The 14,430-nt window shown below is 39.7% G+C and overlaps 1 pseudogene; it reads left to right on the plus strand.

Moving 5' to 3' along the window:
• Positions 1-2,320: 2,320 nt before the first annotated feature.
• Positions 2,321-3,905, plus strand: LOC123999750 (annotated as a pseudogene).
• The last annotated feature ends 10,525 nt before the right edge of the window (positions 3,906-14,430 follow it).

Here is a 14,430-nt window from a genome sequence, read left to right on the forward strand (position 1 = left end):
TTTATTTTGCTCCTTTGCACCCCATTACTTTTATTTCTACTTTGCACATTCTTCCATTGCAAAACTACCATTCCAGTGTTTTACTTGCTATATTGTATTTACTTTGCCACCATGGCCTTTTTTGCCTTTACCTCCCTTCTCACCTCATTTGCTCACATTGTATATAGACTTGTTTATACTGTATTATTGACTGTATGTTTGTTTTACTCCATGTGTAACTCTGTGTCGTTGTATCTGTCGAATGGAATGCTTTGCTTTATCTTGGCCAGGTCGCAATTGTAAATGAGAACTTGTTCTCAACTTGCCTACCTGGTTAAATAAAGGTAAAATAAATTTAAAAACGTTGTGGCAAAATGGCATAAGGACAATAAAGTCAAGGTATTGGAGTGGCCATCACAAAGCCCTGCCCTAAATCCTATAGAAAATTTGTGGGCAGAACTGAAAAAGCGTGTGTGTGCAAGGAAGCCTACAAACCTGACTTAGTTACACCAGCTCTTGTCAGGAGGAATGAGCCAAAATTTACCCAACTTTGTCATGTTTTTGTCATATATTGTCTTGTCCTTGTGCTTTCCCTTCTGTTCGTTTCCCCCTGCTGGTCTTATTAGGTTTGTTCCCTTTTTCTATCCCTCTCTCTCCCCCCCCCTCTCTCTCTTCTCTCTATCGTTCCGTTCCTGCTCCCAGCTGTTCCTCATTCTCCTAACTCACTCATTTAGTCTTTTCACACCTGTCCCCTATTTTGTCCTCTGATTAGAGTCCCTATTTCTCCCCTTGTTTTCCGCTTCTGTCCTTGTCGGATCCTTGTATGATGTTCGCTGTGCTGTGTCCTTGTCTCGCCCTGTCGTGTCTTGTCTCCTTCAGATGCTGCGTGAGAGCAGGTGTCTTAGTCTGCTACGGTCGGTGCCTTCCCGAAGCAACCTGCAGTCAATGGTCGAGTCTCCAGTCTGTCCTCGTTACTACGAGTGGATTTAAGTTTTTTCCTGTTTTGTTTTCTTCTTTAGTGTTCCAGGATTATTACTTTTGCCATTTACTGGAATAAAGACTCTGTTTTCGCTAAGTCGCTTTTGGGTCCTCATTCATCAGCATAACACAACTTATTGTGGGAAGCTTGTGGAAAGCTACCCGAAACGTTTGACCCAAGTTAAACAATTTAAAGGCAATGCTACCAACTGCTAATTGAGTGTTCGTAAACTTCTGACCCACTGGGAATGTGATGAAAGAAATAAAAGCTGAAATAAATAATTCTCTCTCCTATTATTCTGACATTTCACATTCTTAAAATAAAGTGGTGATACTAACTGACCTAAGACAGGGCATTTTTACTCGGATTAAATGTCAGGAATTTAAAACTGAGTTTAAATGTATTTGGCTAAGGTGTATGTAAACTTCCGACTTCAACTGTATAAAATTAATTAGTGAGAAGAAATGCATAAACTGACACCTCGTGCACTGTTGAACTACAGGGTGTTGACTGAACTTTCGACTAAGGTTGAACCGCATGCTGTTTCATTTGTGGTGAAATTTGAATTAACTTTTTTATCCTTTTAATCAACACAAGAGAATACAGGAAACAGGCTAGCTACACTACTGAACTTCTGGTTTCATTATTTGTGTGGGTGAAGAAAAAGACCTGAGCGACTTTATAGGCTACTGCCCTATTCCTTTCAACGAGACCTCTACAATCACAAGTAACTTCCAGTAGCCTATTTTTATATGCATGACTGTAAACTTTAGCTATATAGCACAATTAAATACATTGACAATAGTGTTCTGAGACTCATTCAAATACTATTTATTGTATTTCAATTACAGGTGCATTTTGTCTTTGAAAATACAATTAGTTGTATATTGGAATGCATTTGGAAATACATTTGGAAAGTATCAGCATGGATATGAAATTACTGAAATACACATGAGTATTTTCAAATAAAAAATATTTAAAGACTCCATGCATTTGAACCCAGGGCTGTTTGGTCCAATGGGTATTTGAAATGTATTTATAAACTCGTTTCAAATAGTATTTGTAGGAAATTATTAGAAAATACTTTCAAATATTTCAAATAGAATTGGTTGTTTCGGCCCTATTATTTGAAAATGCTAAAATAAACAAAATAAGCCTTTAAAATACAAATACTTAAATACGCATGTATTACTGAACTCAGGTTTGGTTGTTATTCAAGTATATTTAGGCTAACACCTCTGTTGGTGGAGATTGACACTACTTGCTCCTAGGTTTTCGTAGGGTTTAGGTTTTCGTAGAATAATATCAATTTCTAAAACCTTCTTTCATTCTTTTGTAGGCTACTAACTCCAAACCATCAAGATGTCATCAGCTAAAAGCCTGTCTATCGGCATTGACCTGGATACTACCTACTCCTGTGTGGGGATGTTCCAGCATGGAAAAGTGGAGATCATCGCCAACAACCAGGGCAACAGGACCCCGCCCAGCTATGTGGCCTTCACAGAAACCAAGAGACTCATCGGTGACGCAGCAAAGAACCAGGTTACCATGAACCCCAACAACACCGTTATCGACGCCAAGCGCCTCCATGGTGCTGGTAAAGATGAAGGAGATCGCTGTGGCCTACCTGGGAGAGAAGGTGTCCAACACAGTCATCACAGTCCTCGCCTACTTCAACGACTCACAAAGACAGGCCACTTAGGATGCTGGAGTGACCGCTGGGCTGAACGTGCTGAGGATAATCAATGAGCCCACAGTGGGGGCAATCGTCTACGGAATTCAAGGAGTTCAAGTGGGCTCTGAGGAGGCTGAGGACGGCCTGCGAGAGGGCCAAGAGAACCCTGTCCTCCAGCTCCCAGGCCAGCATTGAGATCGACTCCCTCTTTGAGGGAATCGACTTCTACACCTCCATCACCAGGGCTCATTTTGAGGAGATGTTTCATTGGAACCCTGGCACCTGTGGTAAAAGCTCCCATGGACGCCAAGATGGACAAGGCCCAGATCCATGACGTTGTCCTGGTCGGAGGCTTCACCTGGATCCCCAAGGTCCAGAAGCTACTGCAGAACTTCTTCAACGGCAGAGAACTGAACAAGAGCATAAACCCAGACGAGGCGGTGGCCTACAACGCTGCCGTCCAGGCGGTCTTTTTGTCTGGCGATAAGTGTGACAACGTCCAGGACCTGCTGCTGCTAGACGTGGCTCCCCTGTCCTTAGGCATCGAAACCACCGGAGGGGTCATGACCGCTCTGATCAAACGCAAGCATCCCATCCATCCAAACAGACCCAGACATTCACCACTTGACAACCAGCCCAGGGTCCTGAACCAGGTCTACGAGGAAGAGAGAGCCATGACCAAGGTCAACAACCTCCTGGGGAAGTTTGAGCTCTCTGGAATCCCCCCTGCCTCACGAGGAGTCCCTCAGATCGAGGTGATTTTTGATATCGATGCCAATGGCATTCTGAATGTATCAGCGGTGGACAAGAGCACGGGAAAAGTGAACAAGATCACCAACGATAAAGGTGCGGCTCAGCATAGAGGATATTGAGAGGATGGTGCAGGATGCAGACAAATACAAAGCTGAAGATGACGCACAGAGGGAGAAGATGGCAGCCAAGAACTCCCTGGAGTTGTACACCTTCAATATGAAGCGCAGCATGGAGGATGACAACATGAAAGGCAAGATCAGTGAGGAGGACAAGAAGAAAGTGGTGGACACGTGCGACCAGGCCAATTCCTGGTTGGAAAACAACCAGCTTGCAGACAAAGAGGAGTATGAGCATCAGCTGAAGGAGCTGGAGAAAGTGTGCCAACCTATCATTACCAAGCTATACCAGCAAGGAGGCATGCCCAAAGGTAGCTGTGGAGATCAGGCATGGTCCAGCTCTGGTGCCAGCTCCCAAGGCCCAACCATCAAAGTAGTTGACGAAAGTGAGGAACTTGTATAATGGACTATTCAAAATGCATTAGTATCACTGCATACGTTTTGCTATTCAAGGAATACTTTGTACTTATATTGATTTCAACTGGTTGAAATTGTAATGACTTTTTATGACTCAGTGCTATTTATGAAGTGCTTAATATATTTGTATTTATTATGGATCACCATTAGCCGCTGCCAAGGCAGTAGCTACCCCTCCAAAACTAACTGCAGCTTTTTGTTAAGCATTGCAGTCATTTCAGTGGCTGTAGTAGCTGACATGTATAGTGTTGAGTCATCTGCATACATAAACACACTGGCTTTACTCAAACCAGTGGCATGCCATTAGTAAAGATTGAAAAAAGCAAGGGGCCTAAACAGCTACCCTGGGGAATTCCTGCTTCTACCTGGATTAAGTTTGAGAGGCTTCCATTAAAGAACACCCTCTGTGTTCTGTTATACAAGTAACTCTTTATCCACATTATATACAGGGGGTGTAAAGCCATAAGACAAGGTTTTCCAGCAGCAGACTATGATTGATAATGTCAAAAGCTGCACTGAAGTCTAACAAGACAGCCCACACAATCATTTTATCATCAATTTCTCTCAGCCAATCATTAGTCATTTGTGTAAGTGTCGTCCTTGTTGAGTGTCCTTCCCATTTTTTCCAGAATTTACTAAGGTTTAGTAACAGGCTGATTGGTTGGCTATTTGAGTCCGTAAAGGGGGCTTTACTTTTCTTGGGTAGCGGAACGACTTTAGCTTCCTTCCAGGCCCTTCCAGGCCTGAGAGCACACACTTAAATTGAAGATGTGGCAATATCGTCCACTATTATCCTCAGTAATTTTGCATCCAGATTGTCAGACCCCGGTGGCTTGTCATTGTTTATAGACAGCAATACTTTTTTCACCTCTTCCTCACTGACTTTACGGAATTCAAAAGTACAATTCTTGTCATTCATAATTTTGTCAGATACACTTGGATGTGTAGTGCCAGTGTTTGTTGATGGCATGTCCTCCCTAAGTTTATTTATCTTTCCAATAAAAAAGTCAAAGTAGTTATCAGTGGGTAATATCAGTGGGTTTTGTGATAAATGAGCCATCTGATTCAATGAATGATGGAGCCGAGTTGGCTTTTTTCCCAAAAATGTCATTTAAAGTGCTCCAAAGCTTTTTACTATCATTCTTTATATATATTTGTTTATATTTGTTTCATAGTATAGTTTATTTTTGTTTAGGTTAGTCACATGATTTCTTCATTTGCAGTACGTTTGCCAATCAGTTTGGCTGCCAGACTTATTTGCCATACCTTTTGCCTCATTCTCACTCTCTCAACCATACATTTTTTTTTCAATTCCTCATCAATCCAATGGGATTTAACAGTTTTTACAGTCATTTTCTTAATGGGTGTGTGCTTATTTGTAACTGGAATAAATATGTCAAGTCCAGCATCTGGTTGCTCCTCATTACACACTACAGACCAGCAAATATTCTTTACATCATCAACATATGAATCACTACAAAACTTATTGTATGACCTCTTATACACTACATTAGGCCCAGCCTAACTTGGTTTGCCTAGATATGGCTATTATTTTGCGATCACTACGTCTTATGGATTTGGATGCGGCTTTAAAGCAAATTTCAGCAGCATTAGTAAAGACGTGATCAATACATGCTGATTTCATTCCTGTGCTGTTTGTAGATACCCTGGTAGGCTGACTGACAACCTGAACCAGGTTGCAGGCACTGATTACAGTTTGAAGCTTTTTATTGAGTGATTTTATTGATGAAAGCCAGTCAATATTTAAATCCCACAGAAAATATACTTCTCTGTTGATATCACATACATTATCAAGCATTTCACACATATTATCCAGATACTGACTGTTAGCACTTGGTGGTCTATAGCAGCTTCCCACAAGAATGTGTTTTAGATGAGGCAGATTAACCTGTAGCCATATTACTTCAACAGTATTTAACATTAGATCTTCTCTAAGCTTTACAGGAATGTGGTTCTTTATATAGACCGCAACACCGCCCCTGTTGGAATTTATGTCTTTTTGGTAAATGTTATAACCATGTATTGCTACCACTGTATCAGCAAAGGTATTATCTAAGTGAGTTTCAGGTATTGTCAGAATATGAATGTCATCTGTTACAAGCAAGTTATTAACTTCATGGACCTTGTTTCCCAGGCTGCATATGGGCTATTTTTAGCACTTTTCTGGGTTGCTTGATTGTTTTTAATGCTTTCCTGGGAATCTTATCAGAAGTACACTTGATAGTGCAGGGTGAGCTGCACAAAGTGGTCTTCCTACTAGGGCACACCGCCTCAGTGCTAACTGTGTAACTCTGGTTCATAGGCTCATGATTACTGCATCCAATAGCTGAAGGATTAACAAAGGTATTCAGGGCAATTAGGGGGACATACATTAAGTTACTTACATTGTGTCTGCCAACGCCCCGAGGATAATGTACATTTAATGTGGCATTATGACGACTCATTGTCACAATGGTAGGGATTAGCTGAGCTGTCCTTGGGTCATTGATAAGTCCTTGTTTCAACACAGCCTTGAAATGCATGGACAGGAGCCAAGGTGATTTGGATGGACTCCGTCATTCCTGGTGAGTATCTTCTGTTTCCAGAAGGTGTCAAAGTTATATATAAAAGTGACTCCAGCAGAGCTACAATAATCTTTTAGCCAGATGTGTAATGCCAGTAGCCTGCTGAATCTTTCACACTCGTGGTCCAGCAATGGTACTGGACCTGAAATGATAGGCTGTTTTTTTTGTCTTTTAATGCTAAAATCAGTTCTTTAAAATACATTTTAAGATGTTCCGAGCTAGCCCTCCTTATGTCGTTTGACCCCACATGGACTACGACAATGTCAACTCACGGCATCTGTCGTAGAACAGTCGGAAGCAGCCTTGTGATGTCCTGTACTCGTGCACCTGGGTAGCACAGGAGTTTTGACTTGGGAACCGAGATGTTTCTCACCATAGAGCTGCCTAGGATGACAGGTGGCGATGTTAAATGGGCCGGTCTCTCAGGCAGCCTCACAGTCTGATGAGGGTGGGAGCACATGACAACACAGCATGGTAGAAACACAACATGACAACAACATGGTAGCAACACAACATGGTAGCAGCACAAAACATGCTACAAACATTATTGGGCACATACCAAGGGTATAAAAGTGTTGAGTTAAGAATGAACATATCAGACTAGAAGGGCCACCATCTGCAGCTGAGGTCTACGATTAGTCATGACCCCGAAACGCAACACAAGGTTGAAGAAGACAAAGGAACCTCTTAAAATCAATGCTATGGTTGAGTAGCTGTTCTGTATCTAAGAAGGTTAATTTAAGTTGGACCATCTGGTTATTCTCTTTAAATCTTTGTGTCCTACACTGCTTTCATCACCACACGGCTGACTAGCCGTCCTCAGGAGACCCCTCTTCCAGAACGAGTGCAAGTAAACAGACAACTAAGAAGGACAGTGTGACATCTTGTGGACAAGAGACTTACACCAGAGAACAAAGGAGAAGGCCATCCGAAATAAGAAGTCTCAATCAAACCCTCCTCACCAAGCGGAACCCGGCACACGAAGGCCTAGGCCCAACAAAGATACCCGACGAAGACCTTCAACACGTAAATACATGCATCACCTCTTACCCATAAGAGAGGCAGTTCGGGGCAAGGTATTAGGGTTATTGCGAGTGTAGTTCCCAAATGTATCCAAGTGTTGCTTCTCTCTCCCTCTCGTTTTCTCACTCTCTCTTTAACTCTCCATCTTGTGTAACCAGTGTCATATTGTGTTAGTCCGCTAGGGACCTGCTGTCATCAAAGTTTCTAATCAATAACCTATACCATGTGTATCTTATGTTATCATTTAGCTTGTTAGTAAATAAATAATCAAATCAATTTGTGTGGTACGGAATGACCAGTGAGACCCGGGTTTGTGCAGAGTCTACGACGTTCAGAATGAGACTCATAGGAGGAAATTATTAATTAGTGACTGGTATGATCTCTATATATTCTTGAGTTAATTTGGGAGATTGTAACTCATTAAACAAACTTTTCCTATGGTACCCCAAATTTCGAATGAGTTAATTGTTACACGATTAATTTAATTGAGTAATAATTAGACAGTAGGTAATTATTCGATAAATAGCAGTCATCACAATAATGATTGTCACGTCACAGCAAAAGATGAAAGAAACAGTGATGTAAATGTGTTGTTTCATACCCTATTGCATTGCTGAACATTGCACATAATATGTATTGAGATAAGTTTCTCGGTCTGTTGGTTGTTTCTTTGTATTCCTTCTCATCAAAACAGATTCAGTATTCACATTTTTATATATATATTTTTTACACAAAACCATGAAATATTGTAAACAAAACTTTGATCGACAGCTAAACCACCAGAGAGAGGAGAGCAGGTGAAGCCACCGTAATAGCAACAGTTTATCAACTCTTTATTCTCTGATAACATCTGATACAATTACTACGGTCCTTCTTGGAAAAAGAGGCACAGTGTGAAGGGTAAACTGATTGTAAAAGAATCTTTGTGAAATAATAGTTTTAAAGCAAATTTCCTGCGCCTCTACACATTTTGCAATGAGGCTCAGAGAACATTTGCAGCTTTAAAGTAACTGTCCAGTGAATGTTACTTTTCTCATACCCACATTTTGATAGTGTATGTTTGATAGTGTATGTGATATAGACAGAGAGGTCTACTTTCTTGGGGACCTGAATATTGACTGGTTTTTATCAAGCTGTCCGCTCAAGAGGAAGCTTCTTATTGTAACCAGTGCCTGTAATCTGGTCCAGGTTATTAATCAACCTACCATGATATTTAGAAACACTACAGGAACAAGAACATCCACATGTATCGATCACATTTTTATTAATACTGCAGAACTGACATTCTAAAGCTATATCCGTTCACATTAGATGCAGTGATTACAATAGAGTGGCTATATCCAGGACGGCCAAAGTTCCAACAGCTGGGCCTAAAATAATGTCTGTCCGGGTTTGGCCTACCCCGGCCAACGCTGAGCCAATTGTGTGCCACCCTATGGTACTCCCAATCACAGCCGGAAGAGATATAGCCTGAATTCAAACCAGAGATTATAGTGATACCTCTTGCACTGAGATGCAGTGCCTTAGACCACTGCGCCACTCGGGAGCAACAAAATATTTTGATGTGACTCCTTTGTGGATGATGTTAAAAATATTTGATGGTCTGAGGTGATTAATGAGGAGCATCCAGACGGTGCACTTGATGAATTTCTGAAATTGCTTCTTCCAATTATTGATAAATATGCATTTGTTAAGAAACTGACTGTTAGAACTGTTAAGGCTCCATGGATTGATGAGGAATTGAAAAACTGTATGGTTGAAAGAGATGGGGCAAAAGGAGTGGCTAATACGTCTGGCTGCACATCTGACTGGCTTACTTACTGCAAATTGAGAAATTATGTGACTAAACTCAACAAAAAGAAGAAGAAACTGTATTGTGAAGCCAATATCAATGGTATAAAGAATGATGGAAAAAGAGTACTTGAAATTAAATTATGGGCAGAAAGACAAATTCAACTCCACATTTCATCGAATCAGATGGCTTATTCATCACGGAACGATTTGATGTTGCTAATTATTTTAATGGCGATTTCTCTGTAAACAAATTAACAAGACTTTCAGCATGCTTATTAACAATGCTTATGGAGAAGGGCACTCAACATGTACTGCACTGACACAAATGACTGATGATTGGTTAAATAAATTGATAAGAAGAAGATTGTGGGAGTTGTACTGTTCAATTTCAGTGCAGCCTTTATTATTGACCATAACCTGTTGTTGAAAAAACTTGTGTTATGGCTTTTCAACCTCTACCATATTGTGGATTCAGAGCTATCTATCTAATGGAACTCAAAGGGTTTTCTTTAATGGAAGCTTCTCTAATGTCAAACATGTAAAGTGTGGTGTACCGCAGGGCAGCTCTCATGGCCCTCTATTAATTTATATTTTTACCAATGACCTGCCACTGGCATTAAACAAAGCATGTCAGTCCATGTATGCTGATGATTCAACAATAAATGCATCAGCAACCACAGCTAATGAAGTCATTGAAACCCTTAACAAAGAGTTGCAGTCTGTTTTGGAAGGGGTGGCCAGTAATACACTGGTCCTGAACATCTCTAAAACTAAGAGCATTGTATTTGGAACAAATCATTCCTTAAGTTCTAGACCTCAAGCTGAATCTTGTAATGAATTGTGTGGCTGTTGAACAAGTTGAGGAGACTAAATTACTTGGTGTTACCTTAGATTATAAACTGTCATGGTCAAAACATATAGATTAAATGGAGAGGTCTGGCCATAATAAAGAGATGCTCTGCTTTTTTGATACCACACTCCAAAAAGCAAGTTCTGCAAGCTCTAGTTTTGTCTAATCTTGATTATTGTCCAGTTGTGTGGTCCAGTGCTGGAAGGAAATACCTAGTTAAGCTGCAGCTGGCCCAGAACAGAGCAACACGTTTTGCTCTTAACTGTAACCAGAGGGCTGAAATCAATATTATGCATGCCAGTCTCTCTTGGCTAAGAGTAGGAAAGACTGACTGCATAATTTCTTCTTTTTATAAGAAACAGGGTTGAAAATCCCAAATTGTTTGCATAGTCAACTTTTACATAGCTTTGACACACACGTTTTTTAAACGTACAGTATTATATAGAGCCCTAATTGCATGGAACTTCCTTCCATCTTATATTTCGCAAATAAACAGCAAACAAGGTTTCAAAAACAGATAAAGCAACTGCATCCAATCCAATTAGTTGAGTAGGGTATTGGAGGCTATTTTGTAAATGACATCGCCGAAGTCGAGGATTGGTAGGATGGTCAGTTTTACAAGGGTATGTTTGGCAGCATGAGTGTCATTCTGTATTATGTTTCATGTTTTGTGTTGGACCCCAGGAATAGTAGCTGCTGCTTTTGCAACAGCTAATGGGGATCCATATAAAATACCAAAATACCAAACCAGTTAAATGTAATCGGAAATGTAATCTACATAATTCCCAAAAGTAATTATCATGAGCGGGCAAAAAACAATAAGTAGTAATATTGCATACTCCAAAAGGTTAAAACCTCATCTTTCTGGTAAAAATAGTTATACATTTCTGAGATGTAGTGTAGGCACTTTTGAGCACACAAGTTCAAGTACACAGTATAAATAAATATTTATGTATATTTCCTATTCAACAAAACTGTATGAATAAAGCTTGAAATGACTTATATGCTTTCTAAATATAGTTTAATACAATTCTAATACGACTAACTATAAGGTTTCACCTTCCTTATAACTGTAAAATACATATTTGTATGTTTAATGTTAGAGAAAATTTGACTATTTTCTAAAGGTCTCTGTTGATCAAAACATCTGTCCTCATCGCTGTGAATATCTCACAGAGCTCTAGCTTGGATTCCGGAAATCATTTGGAACTCACTCGCCGTGCAGGCATGTGGTTTGTCAGTGGCTGTGACATAGGCTTCTGCCAGGAGTTGGACAGTCGGATGAGCAAATTAAATGATAGGAAGGGCATCCCAGTGGTTTCAGATTTCACATTTTCACACAGGCTCAGAATATACTACACTGTCTGTGGAAACCAGGGCTATTGCTCAATGCAAGCCATTTGAACTTTGAAAGTCCTTGAAAGAAAAATAAAGAAAAAACCCTTGAATGAGTAGATTCTAAAACTTTTGACCTGTAGTGTATTTGGGCTACAGAAGTGCTATTTCTTACCGAACTCTACAGCTTCCATCCGAAAAAAGATCCTGTGAAATTACGTCAACACATACTGGAGGAGTTACTGGCTAGCTACAAGTGGCTAGCTTAGCTAATGAACTAGATATTTTGGTCGCGGTGAGCATTACCAGAATGACACATAGATTAAATTGCATACCACATTTCTGTTTGAAAATTGAGAAAGACTGTTTTTTCTGTCCAAAGTCGACCGTTAAAGAAAATTTCCTGCAATTCAACATATTTTGACATTTCTTATGACATGTTCACATATATTATCTGGGGCCACTGAACTCCAGGGGAGGGTCAAATCGACCTGTTCTGAATATAGGGGGGGGGGGAGACATGAACTAATAGTACAGGTACACTACCGTTCAAAAGTTTTGGGTCACAGAAATGTCCTTGTTTTTGAAAGAAAATCACATTTGTTGTCCAATAAAATAACATCAAATTGATCCGAAATACAGTATAGACATTGTTAATGTTGTAAATGACTATTGTAGCTGGAAACAGCAAATGTTTTATGGAATATCTACATAGGTGTACAGAGGCCCATTATGAGCAACCATCACTCCTGTGATCCAATGGCACGTTGTGTTAGCTAATCCAAGTTTATCATTTAATGGACAAAAAAGTTGGATTTCTTTCAAAAACAAGGACATTTCTAAGTGACCCCAAACTTTTGAACGGTTGTATGGATAGCAATAAAAACGCTACTACAAACAAAACTAACAAAATAAGTTAGAGGATAATCAAAAAGAATTGGAGGAACTTATTCAAGAATGATCTAATGTAATCTATTACAAAAATAAAGCAAACTGGATGGAATATGGAGAAAAATGCACTAGGAACGCTAACAAAAATATTTTGCAGGAACTCGTTACTGAGAGTCATCTATTATTCTCCAAATTATATTTTAAGAGGAAGCTAAATATTTTAAGCAGATGTTCTCTTTTCTGTCTCATCCTTACTGTAAGGAATTATTTACTAAAAAATAAAAAATAAAAAAGGAAATCCATCTACATAAAGATCAGTGAGAAGGCCAAATGACAGAGGACTAACTTTTTGAGGCTATTAAATCCTTTCAGTCTGGAAAAACTCCAGGGCTTGATGGCATGTTGGTAGAGGAAAAATCAAGCCTTTTTTTACATCCTCAAAGCTCCATTGTTAGCTTGTTTTAACTACTCCTATAGAAATGGTAGTCTGTCAGTTACTTAGCGGGAAAGTCTGATTTCACTATTATTAAAACAAGACCCAGATGGTAAATATAAAGATCCAGTCTATCTTAAAAACTGGAGGCCTCACACTTCAATGTGTGATGCAGAAATACTAGCAAACTGCATAGCATAGGTTTTTACCAGGTATTGTTCATCCTGTTCAGACCGTTTTTTTTTACATGGATGATACATTGGAGATAATATACAAAAACTACTAGAAATAAGAGAACATCATGAAACATCTAAGAAGCATTTATAGCGGATTTTGAAAAGGCCTCAAAACTGGATTTTATTTATAAATGCCTGGATGTTTTCAATGTTGGTGATTCTCTTATAAAATGGGTAAAAGTAATGTATAACAACCCCAGGTGTAAAATAGTAAATAACGGCTACTTCTCAGAGAGTTTTGAATTGTCAAGCGGAGTTAAACAAGGGTGTCCGCTGTCACCATATCTATTTGTTATGGCCATCGAAATGCTAGTTATTAAAATCAGATGAAATATAAACATTAGAGGATTAGAAATACAAGGCTTAAAAACAAAGGTGTCCATGTATGCCAATGACTCAAGTTTTATATGAAGTCCGCACGCTAGATCCCTGCAATATCTCATTGAAGATCTAGATAACTTTTCTGGACTCTGGACTAAAACCTAATGTAGTGTAACCTAGTGTACAATATTACGTATTGGATCTTTAAAGAATAAAACTTCTAAGTAGACGTGCTTGGTATTCATATCACAAAATACATAAATGAGCTATCCACAATGAATTTCAAAAGATAAAATTGCCCTGATTAACTCCTTAGTCGTATCTCAGTTTACTCACTTACTTATGGTGCTGCCTACTCCTGATGATTCGTTTTCAAATCATATAAGCAAAAGATATTTGGCTTTATCAAGTACCCTAAACCACACAAGATAAAGTGTGCCTATCTACAGTGGAGCAAAAAAGTATTTAGTGGAAAATAAGTATGGTCACCTACAAACAAACAAGATGTCTGGCTCTCACAGACCTGTCTTGTCTTCTTTAAGAGGCTCCTCTGTCCTCCACTCGTTACCTGTATTAATGGCACCTGTTTGAACTTGTTATCAGTATAAAAGACACATGTCCACAACCTCAAACAGTCACACTCCAAACTCCACTATAGCCAAGACCAAAGAGCTGTCAAAGGACACCAGAAACAAAATTGTAGACATGCACCAGGCTGGGAAGACTGAATCTGCAATAGGTAAGCAGCTTGGTTTGAAGAAATCAACTGTGGGAGCAATTATTAGGAAATGGAAGACATAATAGACCACTGATAATCTCCCTTGATCTGGGGCTCCACGCAAGATCTCACCCCGTGGGGTCAAAATGATCACAAGAACGGTGAGCAAAAATCCCAGAACCACACGGGGGGACCTAGTGAATGACCTGCAGAGAGCTGGGACCAAAGTAACAAAGCTTACCATCAGTAACACACTACGCCGCCAGGGACTCAAAACCTGCAGTGCTAGAAGCCAGTACATGCTTAAGCCAGTACATGTCCAGGC

The sequence above is a fragment of the Oncorhynchus gorbuscha genome, linkage group LG16, assembly GCF_021184085.1.
Source record: "Oncorhynchus gorbuscha isolate QuinsamMale2020 ecotype Even-year linkage group LG16, OgorEven_v1.0, whole genome shotgun sequence".
NCBI classification, from domain to species: Eukaryota; Metazoa; Chordata; class Actinopteri; order Salmoniformes; family Salmonidae; genus Oncorhynchus; species Oncorhynchus gorbuscha.